The following is a 12,243-nucleotide window of genomic DNA, read 5'->3' as shown; positions in this document are numbered from 1 at the left end:
AAAGAAAAGGGGAGAACAAGAGAGACAGCAGGGTTAGGAGAAAAAGTCAAGAGCTGGGGGAAGGGGGACTTACACCTGAAGTTTAGAGGTGAAGCACAGGGGACCCTGGAACTTCAGAGTGCTTGAGAGTGCAGGCTGAGGCTGCTTGGGAGGATGTCAGAACCATTACTCCTTTCAAGAATTTCACTACCCCGGTCCCCCCAACCCCTCCCCAACCCAAGTCTTTGGTTACCTCTTTATCCTTCACTCTCCCCCTCAAAGCTTCCCAGTCCGCTTGATCGCCATTCACTTCCCATTCTTTCTGGGACTTTGAAAGTGGCAAGCCCAACTCCACCCCCCCCCCCAAACCTCACTTATTGTGATTAACTTCTCTTTTGGTGTTTAGATCTTCCCCCCTTTTACTGTACTGTGACACACGCTGTCTACCTCACCTCACTGCTTTAAAAAGTACAAACAGGAGGGGGTGAGCGTGGTCGACAAAGCCTACAGAGAGCGAACAATGGCTTCTATTCTCCAGCTCTCCCCAAACCCTAAGAGCAAAACCGAATCTCCCTAACTAGCAACACAGCTTCCAACCAAAGGTACCAACAACTCACCAACTCATAAAGGGAACAGAGGGACACTTCTCGCTTTGTAAGTCCTGACCCAGTGCTAGTCCCGCAAGGTTAACACCTCCTCCACCATCACCCCTCCCTGTCTTCTCTTAAGAAGAAGGTTCTGGGTGGGGGAGAAAATAGAAAAGTAATTTCTTGTTATAAATATCTGGAGGTAATTGTGTTACTGGTGTGAGTTGTTAGGGGCTGTAAAAAGATACAACGGCACCGTGGGGAGCTCAATTGGGAAGAGAGAGTTACAATAAAGAACCCATTCAAAAGGTTTGCCAAAAAAAAAAAAGTAAAATAATTAAATAGTCACAGCATCCCTTTCCCCGCTTAAAAAAATTAAAATATTCATTCTTTTTTTCTGATTTGCCTATTATGATTATTAATTTTGCTTGCCTGCAAGAATTCTAAGAAGCAATTTTTTTTTCTTCAAGGCCATTCATGGTCTAATTTATTAACTAGCTGGGAGGCAGCTTAAATCCATAAAAATAAACTTAGAGGACTTTCCCCCAGCTTCCCAAAGCAGTTTCCCAAAGCCTCTCTCCTGTCTCTCAGTCCCGAGACCAAGTCAAGTCCAGGAGAGGGAGAAAAACCCAACTTTGCGCAGAATGCCCAACTGCCCCCACACACCAAGTCGGATTCTAAAACTGCAAATAGTAGCTGGTGGGGAGAAGGGGGACTGAAATTCCCCCGGAAGGGTAAAACTTCCTACTGTAACCTATACCTATACTTAACCACAACCGAATGCCCCAATCCAGGTCGGTACATTCTTGGAGCCATTTTTTAAAAATCATTAGCTGATTCCAGAGAGGCCTAACCGATTAATTTTCCAAGCAGCTGGCAAGGTGGAAGCATTAAATCCTGGTTTTGCTCCTTTCCCACTCTCCTCTCAACTAAGAAGCTATCTCATTACTTAAGTAATCGTTAACACAGTGCAAAAGCAACCCGGGAAGCCAGGCATCCGACACCCGGAAGCAGTCTTGCGCACAGACTAGACTCCCCCCACCTCAGCCACAGCTTCAGCCCCCCAACTCAACCCAGGGCTTCCTATAGCCTTAGCCGGGTCAGAGACCCATTTTGGAAAGGAAGGAGTCTCCAAACACCTCAGAGTCGCCTTGCCCTTGGTCCACTAGGCCACTGGGCCACTGCCTCCCTATCCCAGATCCAAGCCTCAGCTTTTACTGCTGTTGTTTTAATTACTTCATTCTCAAAACCATCTCCAAACTTCTTAGTTGGGGTGAAGGGGAGAGCTCACTTTTGGCCCTCCAGGTCCCCAGCCAAAGAGTAATTACCAATTAAGATGACAAAGTTTTACTCTCTAGGGCCAAATAAGATAACAACTAATCAAATTGCCTTCAGACGTTTGCAAAGGTCACCAGCTATAAAAAATGTAATGTCAACAGCAACAACTATTATTGCTCCTTCCTAAGCTCCCCAGGCTTTCAAGATCTTTTGCTTTTCATTTTCTGCTCCCACCCCCTCCTCAAATCTTCCCAAGTTAAACGTCCAGTGTGCCTTAGGGAGCTTTGGATAAAATGAGGGGAAAAAAAGAGAGAGAGAAAGAGAAACCACAGTTCACTTTGTTTTTAAACTTTCTAGAAATCACTCGACTGGAGGGCTGAGTTTTAGCACTCGAAAAAGAAAGCATTTCCACTTGAAATTCAACTCCATTTCCCCCCAATTACACTTGCTAAAATTCAGGGCTATTATGGTGCAGAGAGAGTGAGAAAATCTGCACAAGGAAAGAGGCAACAACTTTATGAACTTTGAAAAGATACTTTTTCTCCTAGGGTCTTAGAATCGAAAAGCTCTCGAATTTCTCAGACTAATTAGCAGGGAGAGGATGTGATCAGACCAACGAAACGCCACTGCTCTCGTATTGATTTTTCTAAAGGCCTCACAGAGGAAAAAATCAGGAGCTTTGGATTAAAAAAACAAACAAACTACCTTTCCACCTCGAAACTTGTTGAAATGGCAACACCAGGTGCAGCTTTGTCAGAGGAAGACAAGGAAAAATATCCACCGAGCGCTGGGGGCCCGAGGACAGGGAGGACCCCAGCTTTCGCAGGGTGAGGGCGAAGGTTGGGGGAAACCCGGGGCGCAGAGAGTTTTCAAGTTCCGAGCTCTGCCCCCAAGTTGGGGGCCAGAGCCTGGGGGCTTGATGGAAGCTGACAATCCTCCCGCTCGGCTCCGAGCTCCCTCGGAGCGCGCGTTCCACCGCCTGGGCCTGGCAGCTTCCTTCCCGGCTCCCGCTCCCTCGCTCTTTCTTTCGGCCTCCGGCGTGAGGCTGCAGTGCCGACTGACTGCTCAAGCTGGCGGCGGGCGCCGTGGCCCTGAGCGCTCGGGTGCCAGCGGATTCCTCGGAGCCCGGGAGAGCGCCGCACAAAGCCGGAGGGCGGGCGGGCGGTGGCGAGGCGAGCCGGCTCCCTCGGCGCTCCCTCGGCGCGCGGCTCTCTGCGCGCTCGCTGGGCCCGCGACTGGACAAAGCGGCCGGCGGCGGCCGATCGCTGCAGCCGTTCCCGGGCCTGTGGCACCGCAGAGCCTCTTCGTCCTCTCCCGCCGGCCGGGAGCATTTGGCAACGCTGTGGCCGGGAGCCGCGGTGGCTGCGGCGCCCGAAGCCTTGGTTCTTCCTGCGAGATCAACCCGCGCTGGCGATGGGACTGAGCGGGCCGGCCGCCCCGAGCCCTGCGCCGCTCCCGCTCGCCGGCGGTCGCACTCTGACGCCGGCTTTCGCTGGAAGTAGAAAGTTTGGGCTCCTGCGTGGAAACTTCTCCGGTCCAACTCTCCCGGCGTAGCAGTGGGGGAGGGGACGGGCAAGAGGGAGGAAAGAAGGGGGGAGGAAGGGGGAGACCTGCCTGAATATTGCAATAAAAATGAAGCGAGAAGAAAGAAGCGGACTCACCTTTCTGAGGCATCCTCTCTGGCCAAAGCTCCTGTCAAGAGTTTTGTTTGATTTTTTTTTTTTTTTCCTGTTGTCGTCGCTTAAAGACCACAACGGTTTGAAATGACGGTGTTTTAAAGGAGTTGCTGGCGAGAGTTTTCTCCACGGACGCTGCTGGTTTGGTGTGTGAGAGCAATTCTCAGATCCCTGGGAAGGAGACAGAGATTGACAATAAAATGGGCTGTCAGCGGCTGGAGAGTGAGAGATAAAGAGTGTGGGTGAGGGAAGTGGCTGCAGCCAGCACACCTATGCTGATTGGTGATGGCTCAAGTGTGCTAATGTGTGTGTGCCGGGCGCCCGGCCTCGCCTCCACCGCTCCTCACTGGCCCATTAGCGAAGCCTGACCTCTGTCATCATCCTCCAGCAAAACACTTCCTCCTGCGCCTGAACCAGAGCGGGAAATGAGGCCGAGCCACGGTTCGCTTTTCAAACCCACTAATCACTCCGCAACATGCAAATGCACGGATCGCTCCCACACAAAATATTGCTTTATGCAAAGCAGCGCCGGGGCCTCGCGCCAGCCGATTGGATGCTCCCTCTCCCCGCCTGGTGCAATTGGTCCGTTTGTTTGAATATGAATACACTTGTTTTCGGCCCCGCCGGTGTGTCCCGGCTGCTCTCCCCGGCGCTGGGCCCCCAGCGCCTGGGCTCTGGGGCTGGCGCTGGCGACATCTCTAAGGCTCGGAGCGCTCCGGGAATCAGCGCGGCCCGCTCTGTGGCCGCGAACTTGAGGGGTGGAGTGAAGGCCGCTGAGCTGGGGGTCGCGCCTCCCACACACTTCAGCTGGGCGCGGGACTCACAGCTCACGGATGGAGCAAGTTTCTGTAGCTGCGCGCGTCCCCTTCTTGCCAACTCCTGTGCAGCGTGGCCTGCTGCCCCGCCTCCGCCCGCCCTCCCCTCGTGTCCCTACCCCATCTCCGTTTGGACCATGGGACGCGAACACCGCAGTGGCCGCGCCCTAGCCCACCTGGCCGCGGAGAAGACGACGAGAAAAGGGGCGTGATCGTCACTGGGTCCCGGCAGCCACACTCGCGCCGAGGCCGAGGCAAAGCTTAGGCCGAGAGGAGGCCGCCCGACCGGGAACTTGGCGAGGCCAGGCGGCCTTCCCAGTCCAGGCCTCAGGGGCCTGCCCATTCCCCCACCCTCGCTCCCCCGGCCCTTTCTTCTGTCCTTTCTCCTTTCGGAAGGCGCGGTGCGCAGTGGAGCGGAGGCACAGCCGGGGCTGGAGAGGCCCGAGCAAACACGCCACTTACTTTGTGTACAGAGGGTTCTTGTGAAAAGCCTGAAGAGTCCTCACCAAACACTCACCAACTTCTCCCACGTGCCATTTGTTGACCAAGTGCGGCTGTTTTTCCAGGCGCCGGAGAGGAGGGGACGCAAGGGGGAGATAAGGGGGGGTGGAGGCCTGGAGTGGAGGGAGACGACCAATGCTGGGAAAGTGTGTGTGTGTGTGCGCGCGCGCGCGCGTTCTCGCTCGCTCGCGATGCCGGTGTGCAGCGTGTATCTGTGTGCGCTACCAGTTATCTTTTGTGGTGTGTGAGTCTTTCGCACGACGGTTCCCTCTCCTGGGTCTGCTCGGTCCACGGAGGCAATTCCCCTTCAGCTGTTGCCAGAAAACCGGGGAGGAAAGTAAGTAAATGGCTTTTCTCTTCTGACCACACACCACAAGTCCATTTGTTGAATGCCGGACGATTAGGACACACCTCAGTACACTCCAAAGGCTCCCCTCGGTGCCCGCAGTTAAGGTGACAGGGGAGGGAGCGGCTGCCCCTTCCGGCAAAATTCCGGGCTCTCTTGGAGCTTGCAGGTCGCGAGGCAAGGAAAGGGGAAGGTTTGGGATGGGGCACACACCACAGGACCCGACAAAAGAGGATGGGGTTGGAAGAGCTGAGGTAGGGAGGCTGAGAGGAAGCCGCCGCCAGGTAGACTTGACTCCTCCACTTGTGCAAAGTACAGAAAGTCAGAGCTCATCAGCAAAGTCTCTGCCACCTGAACTCACCGCTGACCCGCGGCGCGACGGCTGCCCCGGGAGCTGGGACCTCGAGGAGGCTGCAGGCTGCCTTGGGCCGGCACCGGGCCTATCGTGGGTCTCACGCTCTCCTCCGCGACCTGCGCCCACTAACGCCGCAGCAGAGGCCGGGCAGAGCTGCGGAGTGAGCTGGGAGGTCTCTCCTGTCTGGGCCAGAGTTGGGGTAGCACAACCCGATCACCATCTCGGCCTGCGGAAGGCCCTTCCCGTGGCCCAGGAGCCATACAGCGCCGGGAGAAAACCCAGACCAAAGAAGCTAAGGAGGTGGCGCTGGGCGCCCGGGTCGGCGGCCTCCTGTGCGAGGCTTCGTAGGACCGCGACTTTCAGAGGATCCCAGGCAGCGAGGCAGCGGGCCCATCCCAGACCAGCGAGAGCCTGCATTCTTTCTCTCTCTCTCTTTACTTCGTAACAATCAGTAAAGAAGCTCGAACTCAAGTCCGCTGAGCATAAGCGGCGGGGGGAGGAATCCCAGAGACTGTCCGAACTGGAGGCGAATATCATTTTTACAACCTCTCAATTAGCGACCGAGTGGATTAGCACCTTCTTAAGCTTTGCCTAAGAGAGAAGCAGCCGTAATCTTGTTGCTATTTCCCCCCTGGGCACTGGCTCTTTGAATCAGCTCCTTCTCCCACCCTCCCACCCCCCACCTCACCTCGGAGAAAAGTTTTAAACAACAACAAAAAATCATAAGGGGCGAGGAGCGGGAGTGAATGCCACTGACGTCATTGGGTGAAGGTGGGGGCTCAGAGAAGGACTCTTGGAAACCCCTCTGCACAAACAAGAAACAAATAAGGACTTGGCAGCTTCCAACGTGTCAATATTTGGGGGAGGGGGGAGTTCAGCCCGCCGGGAGGCAGAGTTTTCAAAGTTGGAGGAGAGCGGGGAGGGGAGCTTGAGTTCCTGTCCTCTCTGGGCTAGCCTCAAGGAGGGCGGGGGTGCCGTTCTGCCTCGGGCCGCCTGGCACCCTCTGCCAAGTACCTGTTCCGGGAGGCGACGGGACAGGTTAGGGGTCTGGGAGGGAGCTGCAGCGCGCCAGGGCCAGAGGTGTGCGCAAAATCGAGACAATTCCTAGGTCGCCATTTTAATTGCAGCTTCCAACACGACTGAGGCCCACTTGCTGCCCTCTGAGTCGGGGTTGTAGCGAGGGAGTCGCGCCTTCCATTACTTTCTCGCCTTTTCCCGCCTCTCCCTAGGTACCCCCCTCCCCGCCCTCACCCCTTGGCGTCGGAGAAGGACTTTTCTCCGGCCTGTTCCCTCAGGGGCTGCTGGGTCATCCCACCCGGTAGGGGGAGGCTGTCTTTGCCGAAGGAGTCGCGCTGGGGGATCGCCGCTCGCCTGAGAGTGCCCGGAGTCTCTGGTCAGTATCGGTGCGTAAGTGTGAGGTCGGGCAGCATCTCACCCCCAGCGGTCCCTGGTATTCGCCCCCTGCCCGATCTCCAGGTTTCCCGCCCGGAGGGCGGCCTCTGGCGAGGCAAAGCCATGTCCTGCTCGTGAAGTATGTTCGCTTGCTTCCCGGCTTCGGAACCAGGAGTCTCCCACCCGGTGCTGTGACACCTCTGAACTGCAGCTTTCCACCGCCTAGCAGAGGAGCGGGGCTGGCGTGCTGGCCAGGGCGGAGGAGAGCTTTTCTTTGGAGGAGGAAAGTCTCCGCCAACACCTGCGTCACTTTGCAGAGCCTGAAGCGGCTCGCTCTCTCTCTGCAGGCCCTGGGAAAGTGGGTTCCCAGCCTAGTGGAGCTGACGAAACGGGTCCGACGAGCACCAAACGCAAAGGCGACCATCCTGCCGCCCAGCCATAGGCGCCTCCTCCCCTCGGGGCCTCTTTCTTTTCTCCAGCAACCTGAGGGCTTCCAGCTCACTTGGCAGCCTCGCCGAGCCCAGAGCGCCGGGAAGCGGAGGAGAGCCGAAGCCGGCCGGGTGGCGCCTCCAGGCTGCGGCCACGCTAGGCTGGGGAAAGCCGCAGTGCCCTCGTCCTTCCTCGCCTCCTGCCAAATGGCAAGTGTGTCTCAGCACCCTCTGGGTTCGATTCTCTTCCATTCACATTAGGCGGCAAGCGTCTCTTTCTCACACCTCCCCCTCCAATACTCAAAAAAAAAAAAAAAAAAAATCCCAACTGTGTGTTTCAGCAAAGAGGTCCCTGCTGCCCCGCAGGTCGGACTCTCAAGCCTTTGCTTTCTGGACCTACATGCTGTTGTCCAGATAGGGACCAGGTTTAAAACTCCTGATGTGCAGAACACATGCACATACTTGCAAGTAACAGCACTCTCCGATTTTTGCAAATATGGTTTCTAGGGACGTTTGCTGTTCATTTCATTACCCAGGACAGTTCTCCATCGCTCGTTTCCCTGTAACCTCCGCCCTCAAGAGGCCAGAGTTCAGCTTCAAATGAAAAGCAAGCCAAGGCCACCTCAGTCCCTTCCCCCTGGAGATTCCCTCTCTAAACAGCTGCCTGTTTTTAAAGGCGAGGGACCGAGTCCTGCAATTTGTCCTGGATTGGTGCAGGGAACACGCGGGCTGAAAACTGGGGGCTTTGCTGTGGAGTTTGCGGCAGGGGAAGGAGGAGGGAGCAAATGTCATGGCTGGCTCGCTCGAGCAGCCAGGAAACCGGAGCTGAGCGTATCCTGACAGGGCTTTTAAAATGACATTGATTGGGACAAGCTGTTCCCCACCCTGGTAAGAGTTAATCTGCCTGTTAATCAAGGCACTAAGGGGCTCAATGCGAGTTTTATTAGCGATTGGAGAACAGAGGCGGCAGCGAGGGATCAAAAGCCGAGATCCCAGATACTGGTCAGCTCCGTCACCAAAAAAAAAAAAAAAAAAAAAAAAAAAGTATCAATTAGGAAACAATTCGACGCTTTTCATCACTTCCTAACTCAGTTTCACAGATGGTGACTTACAAACCTGACTAGCGGGGAAAACCAAAGCCGGGGAGCGACCCGGGGCGAGAGGCGGGGGGGAGGAGCTGCGGGTTGGCTCCGCGGAGTTCGGCCCGCGAGAGTTGTAAGAAAACTCAGCCCGGGGCCCTGAAGTCTCAGATTCATTCCTCCCGAGAGCAGAGAAAATGATGAATAAAACAATAAATATCGCCATCGATACCGACACCCATCCCTCCCGGCAACTCCCCACTGCTCCGGCCGGGCTCCCGCGCAGGGTGGCGTCCGGCCCCCAGCGCGCCGCGGCGGGGCGGGCCGGAAAGTTTGCGCAGCGAGAAGGACTCTCCTTCCGTCTCTCCAGCGCTGCCCCCTTCTGCCCCGGAGGGGCGTTTGGTACCCTTCGGTTTTCCTTTAAAATTCTAAAATAAATAAACGTCCAGACCTTGGGGAAATTTGAATAGTAACTGATTCAATAATCCAAATTATAAGAGTGGATCTAAGGGAAAAAATAAGCCAACTGCATGTGCCCTCTGATCAAAGACAGGAGACGGAGAAGGCGACAGAGGAGGTCCCCGGCTCGCCCTGGGCGCGGGGCGAGGACTCTGGTCAGAGGTAATTATGTCAGTGCGTTTTCTCGCCGTGACAGCCGAATAAACACAATCTCCAATAAACATCTCTAATGAGGGAGGAGGCCCGAGGATGGCTGGGTTTGATTTATGACTGGAGGAGAAGGTCCACTTCCCACTGCGAAGCGGGTAACCTGCTCGCCGCCCGGCTCTGGAGAACGGAACCCGCGGAGGAGAGGACCCCAGGCCCAGGTAAGGCGCGCGGCCGCGTGGCCACTTCTCTCCTTTCCGGGCTTCCCGGACAAGGTGGGCAGGGGGCGGCCACTGCTCGGAGTTGGGCGGTGGTCCTGAGCACCTGTCACAGGTGCCTGAAATAGAAATGGCCTCCGAAGGTGCCCCCAGAAAGTCTAGAGTGGGGGTGCCAGGAGCACCAAGGAGTGTGGGGTGAGCCCGGGCCTGACCTCGAGGCCCCCCAACCTCTCAGGCGGGTGCTCCAGTGCCTGGCATAAGCCTGTCTGGCATTTCCAGCTACGTGGGACTAGACTCCTGAACCAAGAGGTAGTTTGGGGTCGTCTCTAACCTGACTCACTTTGCAGAAACTTCCGGCGGCCGACTTGGGTCGTCCTGGGACGTGAGAGTAGCTGAGCGCTGCTCTCCCCGGCACTCAGAGGCCGGACTACCCTGGCGCCCACGATCTTCCCACCCGGGCAGGCAGTGAGCGCAGCGCCCGCGGTAACCCGACCCGCGTTCTAGCTCAGTGAGAATCGCTAATTATTAGGTCTTCCGAAGTGAAGCTCAAATCACACGCTGCGTGCTTTATGCGCTGACCAGCTCGGTGGGCAGCATTCTTTCGTCCTCCTCTCCTTTCTGAGAAACGAACTCCTATCTCTAAGACTTTGTTTCCGCGCAACTCCCTACACTTTGCAGCCGCGGGAAACTTTTGCTGCACTTCGCCCGACCCGCGGCGGGGCGTTTCTACGCGCGCCAGGCTCGGGTGGGGACCTCTGCACGCGTGAATGTCGCGAACTGCTAGTCAAGGGAGTCCCAGGAACAAATTGCATCACCCCCACCCCCAGCATGTCTCACGATCGCAAGAGGCTGCAGCAGACTGTAGCAACAGATCCCTGTCTCCCTCTTCCCACTTCCCTCTCAACCCCTCCCCGCAGCTCAGCACTCAACTGGAAGTCCACTCAAAACACTGGGATGTTTTGCCACTTTTGCAGAAATGCACGCTCGGCAAGGACAAGACAACCCCCACTCCCACCTCCCATCTTATGCTGCCCTCGGTAATTCCCGTCCATCTTTATCTCCTTTTAAAAGCACAAATCAAGCCCCTGGGCTACTTGGGGCCGGCTTGGTTTGGGGACACCCGTCGTGGGCAGCAGAGGGACGGCACGGGTCCGAGAGGAGCCGGGGCCGGAGATCCGGTGGTTACCTGGGAACCGAGGGCGGGGACGCAGGTGAGCTTGGCGGCGCGGGTTCCCACACTTCTCACCGCCGCTCCGCAGGGGGAAGTGGCAGATCTGACAGCCGCGTTCTACGCGAAGACCTGCCCCAGAGTTTAAATGTCAATGATAAGAAAAGAGGGTGCTCAGACAGGCGCTAACTTTCCTTAATATCCATGCCAGCGAGGTCCTCATTGGCTGCCCGACCCGCGTGACGTCATGGCGGCCAGAGTTGGGCTCCGCTCCGCACAGAGTAGCGCTCGCGCCGGGCGGGAGCCTCCCCTCCCCATCCCAAGTCCGGCCCGCTCAGTGCCCTGCCACGGCCTTACTGGGCCCAGCCCTGGGCTGCCCACGCCCAACCCATCCTGACCCGCCCCGGCCTCCTTTAGGCCGTAGAGTCAACCGCAAGGAAACTAGTCCTCCTGAGTGCGCTCTTCCTCCCCGCCTGGCACGCGAGTCCCTTTCTCTGGGCTGGGCAGTTGCATTTCCGGGTGCCCACCCTATGATCCCCTCTTCAGATCCTCGGAAGAAGTCGCTTCATCAGAGGCACCGGAGGTGGCGCTGGGTTTGAGAGGGAGACTTGGCAGGAACCGTTTGCAGGAGGAGCTCGAGGAGAGATGGGTACCCCAACCTGGCCATGGCGCCTACAAGTCACCAGCTAGGTGTAGACGGGCGGCTCAGGAAGAGCACGGACAATCCGTTCCCTCTTTGGCTAAGCCAAAGTTCTCATCAGGTCCGCTGGGTTCTCAGAAGACGACCCCCAAAAGGCGCCTGTCCGTCTGCCCGGGATCCCCCTCACCACCCTCCCCCCTTGGGTTCCAGCCACGTAGGAAATGTAGGTGATTTTATTAATCTTTGACTTAGAGGTTAACTGTTGACTTTGTGGCCTGGAGGAGGAAAGTAGGAAAGTCCCCGATTCTGAAGTCAAGATTCCCCTTCCTGGAGCCGAGGACACCACAGATATTGGAGCAGGATTGGCAGGATACTGACCTGGTGGTCTGTGCCTTTTTTTTTTTTTTCCCCTTTCATGCGCTGTGGACCGCGAGATGGCTTAGTCGAGCTGGGCCTAGCTGTCTTGTGACGGGGACTTAGACCCGCGTTGTCATTCTGGTGTCTCCCTCCCTCCTCCCAAACAGGGGAGGGGGCTTCTCAGTGTCCAATCCCTTCCTTTTCTGCTTCCTTCCGGGTCTAGAACTTGGAAGTGACAGAGGTCCGGCCCGGAGGGGCAGGGGGCGCTTGACGAGGTGGCGGCAGGGAAAGCGGTGGGGCGTGGAACTGCCTTTAGGCAGCCCGTGGGAGGCCAAGCCTCTGAAGACCCGGGCGAGTCTGTGTGGAGGCCATGAGGGGCACGTCTAGGCCCGGGGATGACCCAGGGGCCGGCTCCCGCGCGCCTTGCTCGAGCGGGGGCGGCAGAGGGAGAGCGGAGCACAGATGGCGCCGAGGCGCGCGAGGTCCGGCGATCCCCGCTCCCGCCCCCGGCACACCTGGATAGGTGTGTGACTTCGCAACCGGCCGAGAGGCGGCTCCAGGCAGCCGGCCTGCCGCCTCCTCTCGATCCGTCCAGCTCCCTGTGACTTGATACTCTTTTTCTTTTCTTTATACTCTGTCCGTCGAGGGGAGGTAGGGGAGTGATGGTAAAGGGAAATGGGAGCCTGTCGGCGGAGAGGTCTAAGCGTGGCGTTTCACTGATTTGAAAATATTCCCCACACTCCGCCCGGTTCCAAACCCCTGGTCTTCCAGTGTCGGGGGCAAAGAGCGTCCTTCCACCACCCCCCACCCTCTCCACC

This window comes from Muntiacus reevesi, chromosome 9 (genome assembly GCF_963930625.1).
Source record: "Muntiacus reevesi chromosome 9, mMunRee1.1, whole genome shotgun sequence".
NCBI lineage: Eukaryota > Metazoa > Chordata > Mammalia > Artiodactyla > Cervidae > Muntiacus > Muntiacus reevesi.
This window is presented reverse-complemented; position numbering follows the sequence as displayed.